An 18417-nucleotide genomic window follows, 5' to 3' on the forward strand; every position below is an offset into this window, starting at 1 on the left:
TGAATTCAAAATGGATAAAAGACTTATGACCTGAAACTATGAAATTACTGGAAGAAACCATGAAGAAAGAACTTCTTGAGATTGGTCTGGGCAATAATTTTTTGATACGACCTGTCCCCAAAATAGATAAATGTGATTTCAGTAAACTAAAAATATTATGCAAAATGGAGGAAACAAAATAGTGAAGAAACTGAGGTGGGAGGGAATATTTCCAGACTATACCTTTGACAAGGAGTCAGTATCCAAGATAACATCAGGAAGCGAGCGCCGTAGCAAGAAATCCACCCAGTTTTAAAATGGCAAAGGATCTGAACAGACATTTCTCAAATGACTTAAAATGATCAGTAAATATATCAGAAGATGTTCAGCATCAATAATTATCAGGGAAATGCAGATTACAACTGCAGTGAACTATCACCTCATACCTCTTAGAATGGCTGTTACCAAAAAAACAAAAGATGGCAAGTATGGGTGAAAGGGACCTGTGCACACCCACGGGAGTGTCCGCAGCACCATTGTGGAAAACCGCATGGGATGCACATGCCAGAATGCCACATGTGCACCAAGATAATCCCTGATTCTCAATTTTACCTTAATAAAGGATAAGTTAACTCACAATTTTAAGTATATTTACTAAGTTAAAATAGCAGTTGTAAATTTATTACAAGTTAAACAGAAATTTTAAGTGAAAAATGACCATTCATAACAAAAGATTACTGAGAAGAATAGCATTGTTTTGCATCTTTACAAATCTCTTCAGCATGTGACTTAATATAAAACAGCTGTATTCTCATCTACTTCAGCATTTAATCTGTCATGATATCACAGGTCACACAGCTTTGAGAAAACTGTTCATACACTTGGAGAAGTGAGAACTGCTGTAGACCTTTTAGAAAATAATACTTTCACTGATGTGGTGCTAGGAGTTTGTGAGTTCACACTCCCACCAACCTCTTAATATGAACTTGCAATGATATGGAGATTTAAGACATCTGTGGATCAAAAATTGAAGAGGAAAATGCAAGGAATGTGGAGTTGAAGACGTACAACTGTGGGATTTCTGATCTTGAAATGCACAGAGGTAGTAAGAATCTGACTGCTGTGGGAGATGAGGTCTAGAAGCACCTCATTCATACTGCAGTCTCAGGCTCACTGGGTCTAACAGGGACTCGGGCCATACTCAGCCAAGGTGAAAGGAACCTGAAAACACAGTGGAGATTACTAACCTGAGTGGCCTCAGGGCCGTGCCGGAGGACCCAGTCTAAGCTCTGATCTCTTCAATGGCTAGTACGCATTCATCACGTGTCACAGGGCCTTTAGCTGGCAATATAAGACTTGTCTCTGGACTACATTTCTTGCAGTGAGGTGGAGATAATTAAAAGTGGCTAGATGCAGAGGGAAGAAAAGTGCGGGGGGAGGGAGAAACCTCTTAGGAAAACTTAGAAGCTACTTGCACAGCACTGTTTTAAACTTAGGAAAAGTTTTATTAAACATGACAACAAAATCAGCAATTTGGATATGAAGTTACTCCTCACAAGATATGATTCAAAGTTTTATTGTGACTTTTAAGATTTGAGAATAATATCTATAAAATGCTCATCCATTTAGAAAGATGGTTATTTAGAAAGCACCACTTAGAAACCTTAGAACTGAAAAAGTATAGCCATTGTCATTACAACCTTGGAAAACTATATTAGATGCAGTTAATAAAAGAAATTATTTAGAAAACAGTACAGGAAAGAATGAAAAACAGAAAGAAATTAAGAAAAATGGAGGATGGGATTAAGGACTATTATACTCTAATAGGTTGTGAGGAATAGAAGCAGAATAGCAGAAAAGGTATTTTTAAAGACATACTGGCCAAGACTTTTCCACAATAGGACTTTCTCCATTGGCCACAGAAGTCCCAGGCAGCATGAACAGGCATGCCTAACCTCTGTCCTGAGAGCCACCGAGGGAAACCTGGTGGTGGTAGGAAGTACCATGACCCTGACAGCAGGCCTCATCAGCAACTTTGGACGACAATGGACTACCATCTTCAGAATAAGTAAGGGTTATCCCTGAATTCCATGGCTGGGTCAGCTCTTGTTCAAAAATGTCTTTCCAAGGCATCTTAATACACTCAGACCCCTTTTCACCCTCACTGAAAGCCTTACTTAAGAGTGTACTGCAATGAGGAGTGAGAAATGAACCTGGAAGAAAGAAGTGAGATTTAAGAAACAAGAATGAACAAAACAAATTCTCAAAGTATCAGTAAATATAATTAGTTGATTATATAAATGAACCTTTTGTCTTTAAAAGGTGCAACTAAAATTCTAGACATGATTAAGGAAGGTGGGAATGAGAGATTGAATTCATTTCTAAGGTGTGCCAGTATCTTTGCTTTAGTAATTCATTCTCCATTTTAAAAGATGCTTGTGTGTTAAATTAAGAATTTAAAGATAGGCAATTGAAATATGACCTAGAGCCTGCAAAGGAGCAGAAGGCCGATATGGGGGAGAACTTGACCCACACAGTCGTGAGTGGGAAAGGAGAGGAGGAGGAGGAATGGTAAAGAAATGCATAACTAATTCAAATGTAGACAGATCAGTTCCCTAATGGCATGTAACAGAGGGAATCTGGATCTGTGTGCACCTAAAAGCGTGGCTCTGAAATATGTAAAGCAAAAACTAACAGAATTACAGGGAACAATGAATAAAGCCATAGGCAATACTAGACATTTTATATTAACTACTTAGAATGGATAAATAAAGCAGACAAGAAATAGAATACTGAAAATATACATAACAAGCTCGATCCTCTGAACATCAATGTAAATCAGGGCCTAACAAAGAATAACTCATCTTTTAACACATTGAACAATTAAAATTAATCATATCCTAAGATATAGGATGCTTTAACAATGTTATTTGACTATATATAATTAATATAGAAATCTATATTCAAAGGATAGTTTTTAAATGATTTCTGAAGTCCTAAAAATGTTATTGATGAATCTTTATTTTATTCATTTATTTATATGTGGTGTTAAGAATCAAACTCAATGCCTCACACATGCTAGGCAAGCGCTCTACTGCTGAGCCCCAGCCCCCTAAACGAATTTCTTAATGTCACTAATGGAGAGAAGGTACAGGACTGAACCACAATGAAATATGTGGAATTTTTCTCCAAGTGGCACCTGGAAGAATATGTACAGCCTTAAATGCATGTGTTAAAAATTAAAAAAGAAGAAGTAAATGTGCAATTCAGGAAACTAGGAAAAGAAGCCTAAGTAAGTATGAAGGAAATAAATGGAAAATAAAAAAGAATATGGCCAGCAAAATGAGAAGTCACTTTAAAGGGACAAGATTGTCAAATCTTTAGCAAAACTCAAGAAGAAACCAGCACTAGATTAATAATACTAATTTAAAAAGGAGCATAATTCCAGTTGTTGAAAAGATTACAAGCTGATGTAGAGAATATAAACAATGGGATTTTATAAGGATACTTTAACCTTGACACCGAACCCAGACAAGGGTAATATGATAAAAAATAGTAACTCAGAAGGAAAAACTACCAGTAAACAGAACCTGATGCTCAGCAGCTGCACACGTCTAGATCAGACCTTCCTAGTCATGACCAAGGAGGGCTTAGGAATCCCAAGATGTGTCGGTGTCAGGAAATCTTCCTGAATTCACCACTTTGTCAGGAGATATAAAGTAAAATATAATTCCAGGTACATGAAAGTCAAAATTAAGCTTAACGATAAAAGCTTTTAAAACCAGAACTAAAGGGAGTTTTCTTAACCCTAATAAAAAGGCTTTTACAAAAAGGCCTTCAGTGGACATTTGTACTTGATGGTAAAGGCAAGAGTGTTCCCTCCTGGGCCTTATCACCCAGAGGTCCCAGCCAACATGCATGGGAGTGAATTAAGGATGAGTGCAGATAAAAATTTGAAAAAGTCTCTAAAGAAGATGTCACTGTTTTTTTTTAAGTCCAGGAAAATCTACAGACAGAACTAAGGGGAGCTGAGCAAGTCTGCTGGATCATAGATGGACATAGAGCCACAGCAGATAATTTTCTCAAATACTCATAACCCAGGTCAGCTCTGAGAAAACACCAGACAAACTGAGGCACGTTCTTCAAAATTCTGAACAACTATCACATCATGGAAAACGAGAGTGCTGAGAAGCTGTAGCCTGCCTGAGGAGAGTGACCACTGTGTAATGTGGGGTCTTGGGGGTTCCAGAACAGAAGGAAGGGATTCACCGAGACCTGGGTGAAGTCCACATGAAGCCCATAGTTCATTAGCATTGTGCTAGGACTGTTTTTTTTTTTTTTAAATATTTTTATAGTAGATGGACGCAATACATTTGTTTTATTTTTATGTGGTGCTAAGGATTGAACCCAGTGCCTCGCACGTGCAAGGCGGCACTCTACAACTGAGCTATAACCCAGCCCCTAATACTGTTTTGACGATATCCTGTACCAAGGTAATGTAGGACATTATCAAGGGAAACTGTGTGAAGAATCTTTGTATTGCTTTGCAACATTTACGGAAGTCTGAAATTATTTTAAAAATAACAAATTAGAAATCACCAGCAGCATAATTCATAGGAAAAATACCCCCTAAAGTCAAATAAGGGTCTTATAGGAAAAAATAGTACATTGTATTATTTATGTCTGTAGAATACACATGTATATTGACTTAGAGCACGGTCAGAGATGAAAGGTCTTCATAGCATAACATTTGCAGTTTTCTCTGAATCACTCTGGATTTAATAAAATACTAATCAATATCTCAGGATATTTTATCAAACTGATTCTGAATAGCATTTGAAAGCTCTGGGGCTAAGAACAGACACTTTTGAGAAACAAAGTAGGGCAGTTGCCTTGAAGTTGTCACAGCATTTTGAAGTTTTAGTAATCAATGTGGGGGGGTCAGGTGGACCAGTGGGACAGAGTTCAGGAACAGGCTCACTTGTACATGAAAACATACGTCAGGGGAAATTACATCCCTGCTATAGGACATATACAAAAGTAAATTCAAAAACCTAAAACTGACAGTTATTAGACTGTCTATCTGCATGACCTCAGTATGGAGAAAATTTTCTTAAATAAGACATATAACTAGAAACCTGAAGGAAAATATTGTTAATGTTCATACACTCTTCCAAGACACCAGGTAACCATGGCCCTCCTAATGAGTGTGGGGGTGGGAGTGGGGGACAGGAAGTAATTGAAGCTGGAACCCGACATTCTGTTTGCCTGTAAATATGACCTAGATGCAGTGTGGAGAAGGGCAGAGGCAGGAGTTTGGAGTAGATGAAGGTTGTCTCCGGAAAATAGTGGCAGTTGGATTACCGTGGAAAGGGAAAGTGGGACAAATTCGGGATGTGCCCTGGGTATAGAGTCAGTATGATTTGCTGACAAATTGAATGTTGGTGGTGGTAAGGAATAAAGGAAAAAAAAAACCTAAATGAGATTTCTTGGCTACAGCAGCTGGTAATGTTGGTACAAATGGGGAAAGGGAAAATTAATAATTGTTTCCAGTGCTTTTGGTTACATGTTAGACATCCAAGTGGATAGTTGGTTACACGAGACTCTACTTTTGTGGAGAGTTCTATGTAGAGAATTGAAATTTGGGAACCTTTGGCATGCAGGTGGCATTTAAACCTATTTAGTTGAAAATGTAAGGCTGCTTCCTAGCAAGAAGCTATTAATGGAGAGTAGTGACTCAGTCCTGGGCAAGACCATGTAGCATTTAGAGGTTGAGCAAAGGAGAAGCCCAGCTGTGATGTATAAGAGGTTGTTGGTGTAGAAGAAAAACCAGAACTGTGTAGTGTCACCAAAAATAAGAAAAAACAATGTGGGATTTTGTTCACTATTGTTTGTTATAGGTGAAATTGTCAGGCAATTTCAGGCATGTGGAAGGAATGGATGCCTACCTAGCATACATGTTAGAGAATATGGAGAGAATATGCAGTACGGTCCTTCCGTTGTGACAATGGACTACTCTGTGGAGGGGCGGGGAATGGAGTGGTAGCTGTGGAATCTCTTGAGAGCATATGGTATCATGGAAACAAATGATCCAGGATCCAGAAAAGCTGGATTGTGGAGATGGAGAATGAGTTCCTTAGAAGTATGTTAAAACCACCTCTAAATCTCCCCAGATATTGGGATTCCCCCACGAGCTCCAAAGCCCTTTTCGCAGTGGGATCCCGGGTGTCCGCATTGTTTAACAGCTTCCCCGTTGAGCCTAAGGAGTGGCCAAATTTGAAAATATTTGACCTCAGAGTAGGAGCACGCATTTACCTCTAGTCCTGCTGCTAGGAGCTTGTTTTGAAGGTAGGTCTACACAGTGAGCACAGTGTTTTCATTCATATTTTATGTTTATGTTGCACTGCTGAAGGGCTGGGGAGTCTCAGAATGCATGCCCCCTCCAAGACCGCAGCCTCTCAGCACAGCAAGCAACTACTGTAACTCCTCTTTACCTATAAATACGCGCTTTAAGTTGGGTGTATTCTGTGTGCTTTTAGGTAAACTGCTTTTAATAATAAACTGGGTCTTAGAGGGTTTTTTCTTTAAAATTAAAATCATTCCACATTTTTATTGGCCATATAAAATTGCAGTGTGGATTTACAAGAACACAGTTCAGTTCTCTGCAGTGCACATTTTTGGTGACCATCCCTGTATGTAATGCCTGTATGTACATCTCTGGGTATTTCCTTCGCCTTAGTTCCTTGAGAGTGGAATAGCTTTTCGGCAGCTCATCGGCTGTACGGGTTTCTGCCCAGGAAATGCAGAACGCTTCCCGCTCACCCGCCACGCGCCCTTTGGTGGAGGGGCGGTGAATTTCCACCAGCCTTGCCACCTGCGCGTGTTCTCCACGCTCGAGGACACACTCACCGGTCCGCGTGGGCTCGGGCCACGGCCCGTGTCGGTGTCCTGGTCCTCGGGCTCCGCGGCAGTGCGAGCGGGCAGTCCTCGCGCGTTTCCCTGCGAGTGGCTAGTCGCGTCCCTCTTGCCCGTTTTCTGCCTGGTTTGGTCCTTGTTGGTTTGCAAGAGCTCCTCATTAATTAGTAGGATTAGCCCAGCATTTTTCGTGCGTCCGCGGCAGAGTAGCCTCATCGTCCACGCTGTGGTTCGTCTTTAGACCTCTATGTGTGTTTTCCCGGATTTTCATTTTCCTTGTCGTTTAGTCAAATGTGTAAGTTTATCTTTTATTCCCCCCATAGGTTTTGCTTTGGAGCATAATTTTTGGGCATTTCTCCGGTTCACCCATTTCTTTGGGGGTGCACCTTCCCCACCCCGCCCCCCATTTCCAGACCCTGCTTCGGCCCCTAGCTCCCGCGCCCGCTCGGTTGACGTCAACGCCAGCCTTCGCGCCAAGCTGTTGCCACGGCAACTGCTGCCTGATCCGCAAGGCGCGGAGGCGTGGCGAGGGCGGCATTGCCGCGGATTGGCTGGCGGAAGCCCCGCCTCTGCAGAGAAGCCTGACAAGGAGGCATCGGGCAGCGCTGGCTGCAGACGCTGGGCAGCTGCTGGAGGACGAGGATCGGGGGAGCCAGAGATGTCCACCCTCGGCTGGTGGCGCCGCCGGGCGCCAGGTGCTGTGTGGACGCGCTAGACGGGCTGAGCCGGGTGCCGTGCTTCGCTGCGCGGTGGGCAGGTGAGTCGCTGCCCGCCGGCAGGAGCGCGCCCTCCCGGGCTTTGACCGCGGAGGAAGGACGGTGTCCAGGTCGTGCCCTGCGGGCTCGTGGCAGCTGTCCTGTGGACCCTCAGGAGGGGCGGGCAGAAAGGTGCTGGCGCGATCATGCTGCGGGCTGCACAGGGCTTGCAGCAAGACTGTGCTCCGCACCTGTGGGAGTCGCGGGAGGGGGTGGCCAGATTGCCGCGGGGCTGCCGTCCCGCTTGGCTGGGGTCTCGGGGCTCCGGGGGTCTCCGGGCTCTGCCACGCAAAGCGTAGTTGCCACATCGGCCAGTCGAGCTGCATGTGGGAAGGTGCCGGAGAGCCTAACGCCCTGAGGAGCCGAGTCCAGACAGGGGGACGCCAGGGTCCATCCTGAGGCGCCCAAGCCCTGGGGACAGACGCCGCGGGACCACCCCATCGCGGTAGTGACGGGTCTGCAGCCCGCGCTCAGTACTGGGCTGCCTGCTGGGGGAGGAGCTTATTTTGCCGCAGTGGCCATGGGAGGGGCCACAAGCCACTGGGGGTGGGGCCAGTCTTATGTGGGAGGTATTTTGGGCTCTGCTCGCTCTCCGGGCGCCCTCTGGTGGCGGCGGGTTCTCTTAGGCGGGATCTACGTGCTTGCCGCGCAAGCGTCATTCTGATTGGTTGTCTGAGATTGGGGCGGAGCCAGGGCTTACGCCGCTGCTGCCTCTTGGGGTTGTGGCAGTCTTGTCTGGCCCCGCCTGTCCGGCGCCATCTTTAAGGGGCAGGGATTTGCTGCGCAGGTGCAGTCTTGGCTGATTGCTGTGTCGGGCTGGGAGTGCGGGTCGTGTCCTCGGCAGTGCCTGGAGGCTGTGGGGTGCTGGCAGTGGAGGTGCCACCCTGACTGCTGTCTTTTCTGGTTGGTTCTTTGGCCCAACCTGCGACTTCAGGTGGAGCCAGATGCTGTGCGCCTAATTTGCCGTAGCTGCCGCGGTACTTCTGGTCTAAGGGGCAGAGCGGCAAGTTGCAGTATTCCCGCGGCTTCTCCTTGGGTGGTGCGCACTAGAGTTTCATTCTGTTATTGTCTGGGAACTTTTTTTTTTTTTTACCCCGGAATGTCTCAGGCTCCAACTCTGGAAGGTGTTGAAAGCGGGAAGCAGCAAAAAATGTGTTGTACGTTGGTGCCTTGTGGACGGGCTGGAGGGGTGCCTTGTCCTGAGTGACTCTCCCACCCATGGTGTAGACTTTGTTGGCCACAGAAGGGCGCTCGACGCTTGCTGCGGCAGGCGCCATCCTGAGTGACAGCTGGGCTGGCTGCCGAGTGTAATCGGAGGGAGGGGCTGTCTCCTGAGTGACTGACAATGCTCAGATCCCGCCCACTCAGGCACCATCTTTTCTGGCCACCTGGGGGCGTGTGACATTTGCTATGCGGGTACCATCTTCATTGACAGCTGAGTTGGCTACAGGGGATGGGCACAAGAGGGGGACCGTCTTCTGGGTTACTGAGAGGGGCAGCAAGGCCCCGCCCACCCTGGCGAAGTCTTCGCTGGCCACAGGGGAGCGCCCGATGTTTCCTGTTCGGGCTCCATCGTCACCGACTGTAGACTGGCTGCAGAGGGTGGGCCCAAGGGAGGGGCTGTCTTCTGAGTGACTCAGAGGGCATCAGTCCACCCTGGCGCCATCTTTGCTGGTCATTGGGGGCGGCCTTTTGTTTTGTACATGGATGCCGATTTGATAGCAGTGCTGGCTACAGGGGGTATGCCTGAGGGAGGATCTGTTTTCTGAGTTACTAATGAGCCCGAAGAGCCCACCCACCCTGGCGCCATCTTTGCTAGCCACAGGGAGGGATGCCTGACTTTTGTATGACGGCGCCATTTTCATTGACAGCGGCTGGCTGCAGGAGGCGGGTCCAAGGGAGGGGCTGTTTTCTGAGTGACAGGGACAGCCGAGCCCCGCCGGTCCTGAAGGCATCTTTGCTAGCCACAAGAGGGCGGTTGACGCTTACTGCGCAGGTGCCAGCTTCATTGGCGGGGCTGGCTGCAGGAGGGCGGGCCCAAGGGAGGGGCTGTTTTCTGATAGGGACAGAAGAGCCCCGCCTACCTTGGAGCCATCTTTATGCTTTCTGCGCAGGCGCCATCTTCTTGGGCGGACTGACTGCAGGGGAAAGTTCTAAGGGAGGAGCCATCTTTCAAGTGACAAGGACGGTAGAGCCACGCCTACCCTGGAGCCATCTTTGCTAGCCACTGGGGGGGCACCTGATGATTTCTGCGCAGGTGCCATCTTCATTGGTAGGGGCTGGCTGCAGAGGGCAGGCCCAAGGGAGGGGCTGTCTTCTGAGTGACAGGGACGGCAGAGCCCACCCACCCTGGAGCCATCTTTGCTAGCCATAGGGGGGCGTCTCAAATTTACTGCGCAAGCTCCATCCTCATTGGCAAGGATTTGCTGCAGGGGCGGGCCCAAGGGAGGGGCTGTCTTCTGAGTGGTGGGCCCGCGGATCCCCACTGGCCTTGGTACTTTGCGAGTTGGCCGAAAGGTGGCAGCCCAGGACTTCTGTGCAGGTGTCCTGTAGAATGACAGCAGGACTGTGGGCGGGCCACAGTCATGTTCTTTCAGTCTGTGCCATCTGTGCAGGTGTCGTCAGGTGACAATGGCCCAACGAGCCCCGGCCGCCAAACTGGCTGGGTGCCACACATGCTGCCGTGTTGCCACAGGGTGGGGCTCAACACTTAGCCTCGCTCTCTGCAGACATGGGTCCAGAATTCAGGGGGTTGATATACTGGGGGGAGGGGGGGATGGAGGGTGTGGGCTGATCATATGATTTGGGGGTCTGGGTAATTTGGAGGCTGTGGGAGCAGAAGGGATTTTACTCAAATTCCACAGCTGGAACAGCTGTAGGTGGTCCTGAGAGGCAAGGCAAGGGGAAGGGGGGGTGGGGGTGGGAGTGGTGATCTGGGCAAGGGCCTGGCAAGAGAGGCTGGCCACGCCCATGGCTAGGAGAGTGTGGAGCTTGCTCAGAGCTTCTGGCAGTCTGCAGTAGCTGAGCATGTCTGAGGCTCCAGGCTTGTCTCCACTCTAGCTTTTAAGTCCCTGTCTCCTTTCCCCTTCTGCCCTCCAGGAAGTAGGAAAAGTGACACACAGGATTCTTCCTTTCCAGTTGTGGTTAATGTATCCATTTATTAATGGCTAATATTAATAATGGCTGACACTTATGGAGCATCAGTAAATGGCAAGTAGTTTCTAATAAGTAACCTATTTGATCTTACCAAAATGTACTCGCCTGACCCTGGAACAGAAACCAGAAATGTGATGTGAAGCTCCCTCCCCCAGGGCCTCCAGTTGGTTGAATAGATGCTCTTAAGTGCCCTGGGGTTTTAACTATGTATTATGAGTCCACTGGGAGCGTGTTGATGAGCCCTAAAGCATTACACATAATTAAGTAGTGATACAAGTGTCTAATCGTATTGGTGATGATAGCATTAAAGTTCTAAAATAGGTAGTTCCTTCATACTTAAATTTACAGCAAAATTAAAATTCTGGTCCTACTCCACTGACTATTAAGTGACAGAACTGGAGTTTGAATTCATGTTTCTAATGGGTACCTATATTGGTATACCATGTGATTTCTGTAAAACACAAGCCAATTTTCTATTTGTAAATGGCATTAAGTTAGTTTCTAATAGTTTGCCTAGAAAATTAATAGAATTGTGAAAACTAGTGTAAATGTGAGAGCTAAACACTATACCTGGTATTGTATAAGAGTTCTTTCTCAGTCGGTTTTCTCCAGTTTTTATGTGCAGCGTGTATCTTTGCCTTTAGAGGAATGCTTAGGGCCACATGTATAAGTGGTTATATGGATGACTGAATTGCTCTCTTAATCCAGAACCCAGAGGTTTGGAGACATCCCAGAGCGGACTTCAAGGCCCTTGACATAACCTGGTCAGGAGGCCCTGAGCATAGCAAGGATACAGCATGGACCTCAGGAGTAATGCCCATGACCGTCATCCTGGGCAGTGAGGCTGCCCTCCTGGTCTCACTGTGCCGTTGTGGGAGATACAGGTGGACCTGTGTCTTGTTTACCACTGAGGAGCCTGTAACTGCAAAGTAAATTGGGTGCTTCATGTTTTGTTTTTCCTCCCACAGCTCTGCCTTCTTGATCTTTCACCTTCTTGGAGACAGCTGGCAAGAAAGAGGGACTAGGTCCAAGTGCTAGGTGGCTGAGTCCAGGTGAGTCGTCCTTACTGCTCACACTGCCACACTTGCCTCTGGAGGGAGCCCTGTGCTCCCACACCTTGACATTTCCCTGCTGTGCATAATGTTCACACAGTCTCAAGAGCACCTTCAGACCCTCTGAGAACACATGCACTCTTCTGGCTGTGTATGCACCGGCCAGAAGTTCTCCTCCGTGATCTCATGCCGTCCCTCTTGGTGTCCTACCTCTTTTCCTAGCATTCAGCCACTCCTTTAGGCCTCCTCTTTCTCTCGTGGGGTGATTTAAGAAGTGTGAGAGCTTTGATTTATCTGCCAGTATTGATCAAGTACACTTTGTGCCGGGCACTGGGAACATGGCTTTAAGTGTGACGGGAGGTGTCTTCATAGAGCTTGTAGTCTCATGGAAAATATGACTGTGTGATTCAAGTCTTTTGGGGCACATTTGTCAGGGGGAGCTAGTTTAATCTGGGAAAGACCTTGTAAGTCCTCCCTGAGGTGGTTGGGCACTTTAAAAACTGCCTCCTAAAGGACCATGAGTTGTGTGTGTCATGGGGAGAGTAGTCTAAGCAGAGGGTGAGATGTTCCTGAGGGATGCAGAGACAGGAGCCAAACTCCAGGACACCTAGAGCAAGAGAAGAGCCCAGTGGCGCCCGGCTGAGGTGAGGCAAGGTAAGTTGGGCTACGTTGTTAAAGGCCTTGAAGCCAGCGGCAGTCATTCAGGCATGACCTGGTGTGCAGGGGAGCCAAGAGGTTTTCCAGCTGTGGGATAACGGGACACAACAGCACATGTGCATTCGCAAAGATTGTCTGGTTGCAGAGTGCAGAAGGGTGGGGTGGACACGGTGGGTGGGGGAGATCACCTTGGAGCAGGTGTCAGATGGTGGCTTGGAGTTACCACACTGGAAGAGGAGAAAGGCACTGAGGAGGGAGACTTCCGAGAGGTCACTCTCTTTGTTCATGGTTTTCAGCATTCAGACCAGACCAATGACTGTTTTAACATGGGGAAGTGAGCAAAATAGCCAGTCGTCATTGATTTGTTCAGCCCATTAGCAAGATTTGATACTCCAGAAGTGAGTGAGGCAATCCCTGGCCTAAGTGTCCATTATTTCCTGTTGTAAAGAAATGTGCTTACCCAGTAGCCGGCTCTGCTGGTGGTGGGGACACTCTTGGGGGAAGGCCAGCAGGCCAGAGTGGCCCTGCATGGCTTGCTGTGCTCCTGACCTGAGTGGGTTCTCTAGGTGTCCAGCCTGTGCTGAAACCTCTAGACAGTGAGAAGCCTTCCCCCACCTGTGGACTCACATTTGTAGACCACATTCAAGAAACTCAGAAACTAGCCTGTCATGGGAACTGAAATCAGATGCTCCTGCTCCCAGATGATAAATCTGGTTAGTAATTCATGGCAGGAGGTGACACTAGCAGGGACCTAAATACTCAAAAGCGTGTGTAACCAGCAAATTGTCTCCCTGTGGGCAGAGCTAGACCTGTACAGGAAAGGGAAGCATAACGGGGAGGCTGCTGGGTGAGTGCGAAGTCCACCTGAGGGTGTGAATGCGTGCAGCAGCACCGGCCCTAGGCGCCGTGCAGCCATCTGGCCTGGTGACACCCTTGGTGGCACTACGAGAGGACCAGACGCTCTTTGCCTGTTCCCTTCCCTCCCCAGTCTGCACTCACATTAGGTCTGAAAGAGTCACTCTCCACTGCAGAGTGTCAGATGAGCCATGCTTTGTGGCATTTTCATGCCTCCCATCTTTTAAAAAATGACATCAGCCAATTACTGATTAAAAATAGCGGTCAGATAAGTCATAATGGTCTGGGAGACAGTTTGTTTATTTAAAGTAGCCTTGAGCTGTTTTTGTGCTGATCACAAAACTGAACTCTACTATTTCCTCTCTTTCTGAACTTTTGGGGAAATCCCTCAAGAGTGGACAACAGTGAGGAGTTTTTGCGGAGTGTGGTAAGTGCTGAGCTTATTCAGGTGGAGGTGAGCCCAGGATGCTAAGAGATCACCTGACAGGTGCCACCCATCAGGCCAGAGGGTGGAGGTCATGGCCCATGTAGTAGGGTGGTGCTCATCATCTCCTTGCTCGCATTCCCCCATAAAATCCTTACTCCTAAGCCCTCTTGTCCCCTGTGTGCCTTGTTCAGAGTTAATTGAACCATACCAGACAATTGAGCCTGGAGCAGTGGTTCTCAGGTACAGTTCTTGGAGCACCTGCTGAGCACCTCTTTCCTGAGGAAATGGCCTCTGGAGTTGTCCTGCATGGAAAGGGGCATTTTTCACATAAGCACTTGGTGACTCTTCAGTGCACCTGAGTGGGAAAACCACTGCCTTAGAAGAAAGCAGGTGGCAGCACTTTTCAGATTCGGAATTTGGATGAAGGGATGCTGATGAATCTGTCAGGGAGGTGAGGCAGGCGGGGGGCTGGGACAGTGTCTTACTCCCTGTGCATGTTGAAGTGGAGAATATCGGTCTGCTGAAAGGGGCAGGAGAAGGGATCAGACAAGAAGAAAGGAGAGACTGCACACCATGCTGCCCCTGGGAGAGAAGAGTAGCCTCCTCGGTTCCTGATGTCAAAGTCCTCAATCCCAGGCCCCTGTACGTGAGGTAGGTAGAACCAGTCAGGGGCTGGGTCTAGGGGCACCGTGGTGAGGGGCCAGAAGTAAGTAAGTGGAGATGGGGCAGGAGCGTGGTGGGTTCTCCCACCCCCGGGGGCTATGGGTCAAAAGAGGGCTGCAAGCTTTCTCTCTTTCCTCACACATTGTCCCAGACACATCCCAGTGTCCTGCATGTGTCCCTGTTCAGTTGTTCACTGACCCATGGTTTCTCTGAGTGAAGGCAAAGATCTACCCCACTTGTGATGAATTTCATCCTTATTATGTGTTATGTTAGTTGTTGGATCCATGCTTTTTTACTGAATCTTAGGAAATAGAATTGTTATAAAATTTCCATCACACAGACGCCAGTGGCACCACTGTTACCTAGCAGATATGGCCACTGTCCTGTGGTTCCAGATGTCCCAACTCATGAATGAAATTCCCTCTGCATACAGAAGGCTGTATTTAGGAACAGGCTCTTCAGAGGCTGAAGAGCAGCCAGATGCCCATCAGTGCCTTTATCTGCCCAGCTGTGGAAAAGGCAGCTTTATTACTGGCTCACAGCATTTGGCCCCTCTCCTCCCCATCCCTTGGTCCTCTGGCCCAGAGTCAGGCCAGTTCCTGTGGGCCATCCCCTGACCTTGGCCAGTACTTGACCAACATTTGGATTCCTACTCTGGAGAAAGCAAAAGGGAGATGTGAAAGTGAGAGGTGTATAAGAGTCCACCTTCAAGCCAGGAAGTGAAGGAGGTGAGTTTTCCCTGTGGCTGGAGCTCAGCCTTCGTCAGTGGTGAAGATGAAATGAGGGCTTTGGCATGGAGCTCAGGGCCAGAGCATGCCACAGGAAGGTGCATGCAGACAGCACTGCAGGATGCCTGGGCATGCCAGGGGGCGTCAGCTCTGAGAGAGGCCTTGACATGGGGACCCCATAGAGGAGAGCGAGGAGCTAAGGAGCATCAGGAGACCCAGCACGAAGGAAAAGGAAGTGGGAATTGAATTAACTTCCACATTGTAGATTGAATGTTTTCTTCCTGGTTGTGAACTTAAAATAGCATTCTAAAATGATAGGGGGAAAGGTTTCTTTTACTAGTCACCTATTTGTCTAATAGATTTCCCCATTTTGTGACTAGCCTTATGTAAGCTTATATGGCCATTGTCTCCTGTGTCAGTGGCTCTGTGACTGTAGCTCTATGTGAGAGTGTGTCGCCTGTCACACCTTTCACACCTAGGCGTTCTGTTTTGCCCTCCGAAGAGCACTAGATCCCTTTATGTGGACATTGCCATCATTTTCTGTATGCAAATAATGTGCTATATATGCAGTAAGAACAACATGTCTAGGTTTATAAGGTTAATAATACAACATAGCAGACCAGTGGGTGTGGCTTGCAATTTCTACATTGAATATTTTGCAGGTGCTTGAGTTTGTGTTAGAATCGGGAAGTAAAGCTGTAAGTTTTCTTGAAACATGACTTAACAATTAGGTAACATCAGGGTAGAGACTTCTGCTTGTTCCTTGTTAATGAAATTAACATTCCTCCCAGGAGGAATGCTGAGTTTGGGTGCAGTGACTTGACGTAGTTAGAATAGGGTGTGCTTGTCCCTACCTGAGTGACTTGAGCTTCCAGAGTGTGCAGTTGAAATGCAGCGTTTCTCTGGGGAGGTCCGACACAGCTCTTGTTTTATTGATCTCTGCCAGTGTCAGAGGCCGATCTCCCTTGGAAGTGTACACTTGGGAGGGGGGTCAAGCAGGCATGGTCTCCTGTGGTCTCTGCTGTTGTAGGCTACCCTTTACCATTTAGGCCTAAGAGAGATCCCAGCTTCTGTTTAAGTAGGTAGTCCTTCTCCTGATTTAAGACGCTCCTCTGCTCTGCACTGGATCTGCACGAGTAGCTCTAGACCCTGTCAGGTCCTGGTGAGTAATCAGTCCTTCTCCTGATTTAAGACCCTGTTGGGTCCCATGGTCCGCTGGTCCTCACACCACACCTTGGTGTTGGAGAGAACTTGGCTTCCATGTGTTCGGGTCACCTTTCCAACAGACTCCCACCCCACAGACCTTCTTACATAGAGTCATGTTGATATTTCTGTGTATACTCTTCCAGGAGAGCTGGGTCACATGTCTGTCAAGACCTCTTACCAGAAGGAGAGTCACCTTTTTTGCCGCTGTTTGTTTTTGCAGTTTATATACATCTTGTCCACTTAGGACCCACTTGGTGTCCTTCTGTAAGTTCTTAAGGGTGTTTGTTTTAGTTCTTAAGGTTTTGTCTGGAGTTCCAAATGCTTTGTTATATATTTATGAGAATTTTTTTTTCTACTATTTATGTAGATTTTCCTACCTTGCTGTCCTTCTGGTGTGGGTTTTCAGTTCAGAATAATGCTTTTTCCACATCCGCCCCTTTCCTAGGACTTCTCTGAGAAGATGTTGATAGTGGCTGTGGTGGGGCATTATTCCCCATCATGACCACCTCGGAGAGTAACTTAGTGTTTGATGCTGCACTTGCTTGCACTTCCTTAAGTTGACCATTGGCTGAGAGTATATGAGGAAGGACTGACGAAGTTATCGACAAGTTACTTTGTAACTTGTACTGGCTGCGCGTGGGCCCCCCAACCCATTATGAATAGCAGTGTACCCTTGTAGGACATCATCCTCCTATTGTGGAATAGCCTTTCATGAGTTATTTCTCAGACTTTGCTTGATGGAATTTATTAAGTGTTTTTGCATCTAAATGCAAAAAAAATGTTTATTTAACAGTTTCTATAAAAATACTAGGATGAAAAAGGCAACAGATGCCTTCGGGGACCTGTGGGCAGGGTTTGGGTACAGTGCCCTGTTGGGGTCAAACATAGTCCAGCACATCTCTGATTACTTGGGTGCCTTTCTAGACCATTGTTGGGCAGACTCCTTCCTTAGCCTTAACGTTTCCTTCAATGATATTAGACAAACCTGGAGACTTTCTTCCCCTCAACCACCTGCAAACACATATCTTCTGTTTTCTTCAGTGGTAGGCGTGGCTGTTGCCATGGAGAAGCTGTCCTGGGGAAGTGGGGGCCGAGTGGGTAGAGCAGTTATGCTTTTGATTGGCCAGACTCGCTGTCCCAGGAAGAGGTCACCTGGCATCTGGTCTGCCCCAGCGAGGGTGAGGTGAGTACGGGGCCCTGGCAGGCACTGACGCCATGTCAGAATCCACTGCTGGTTGCCTCTGGGCTGTCAGTGGAGGACAGGGTGAGTCAGGGGTAGGGTTGGGCCCCTCGGCCAGGAGGGTCGCTGCCCCTTTTGCATGCGGCCCACCTGGGCTCAGGTAGCCCTGCAGGAGGATGCCTGCCAGTGCTGTCTGCCCTGACTCTGGCCCCAGGTGTTAGGACTGCAGCCAGGCAGCTGCTGCGCTCTAGCAAAGCAAGCCTGTCCCTCCCACTGCCCCACATGCCATTCTGCACCCAGAGCCTTGCCTCTTATAACTAGTTGTACATCAAAGGATTTAACTATAATTTGCAGCTGACTTTTTTAGATTCTTTTCGTATTATTATTTTATTGACTTGTCTTATCTTTGTCTTTAGACAGAGACTTGCTGGTTCAAAAGGAAGAGACAGTTTTAATGTCTTTAAACAGAGGCCAAATTGGCATCCAGAATGCAGTTTGCTCCTGCATTGGCCAGCTGCTCCCTACTCTCTCAGCATCAGTTTTTATCTTTTAAAATTTGCCCATTTGGCAGGTCAAAAAGATGTTCATTGTAATATTTATGTTTCTCTGATTTCTGATGTTAAATATTGGCTTTTAGCATCACTGATTTTATGAACTATGTATTAGTTTATTTTCACATTGGGCTGGTTACCTTTTTCTTTTTTAAAAAATATTTATTTTTTTAGTTGTAGTTGGACACAATACCTTTATTTTATTTGTTTGTTTTTATGTGGTGTGGGGGATCGAACCTAGTGCCTCATGCATGCCAGGCGAGCGCCCTACCACTGAGCCCCAGCCCCAGCCC

At 47.3% G+C, this 18417-nt stretch overlaps 1 protein-coding gene across 10 annotated transcripts in view; it reads left to right on the plus strand.

The window, feature by feature from the left end:
- Positions 1–7460: 7460 nt before the first annotated feature.
- The window catches only part of Peg3 (paternally expressed 3), a 28531-nt gene continuing 17574 nt past the window's right edge, over positions 7461–18417 (plus strand). For 2 of the 10 annotated variants that reach the window (XM_048791498.1, XM_015505454.2), the window contains exons 1-2: positions 7461–7651; positions 11774–11857. The gene's annotated coding sequence lies outside the window, so the exon portion shown is untranslated. Of the gene's footprint in view, positions 7652–11296; positions 11690–11773; positions 11858–13762; positions 14448–16536; positions 16658–17434; positions 17577–18417 lie in introns of those variants that run through there. The other 8 variants (XM_048791502.1, XM_048791503.1, XM_048791499.1 and 5 more) reach the window with 7 other exon arrangements.

The sequence above is a fragment of the Marmota marmota genome, unplaced genomic scaffold, assembly GCF_001458135.2.
Source record: "Marmota marmota marmota unplaced genomic scaffold, marMar, whole genome shotgun sequence".
Taxonomy (NCBI): Eukaryota; Metazoa; Chordata; class Mammalia; order Rodentia; family Sciuridae; genus Marmota; species Marmota marmota.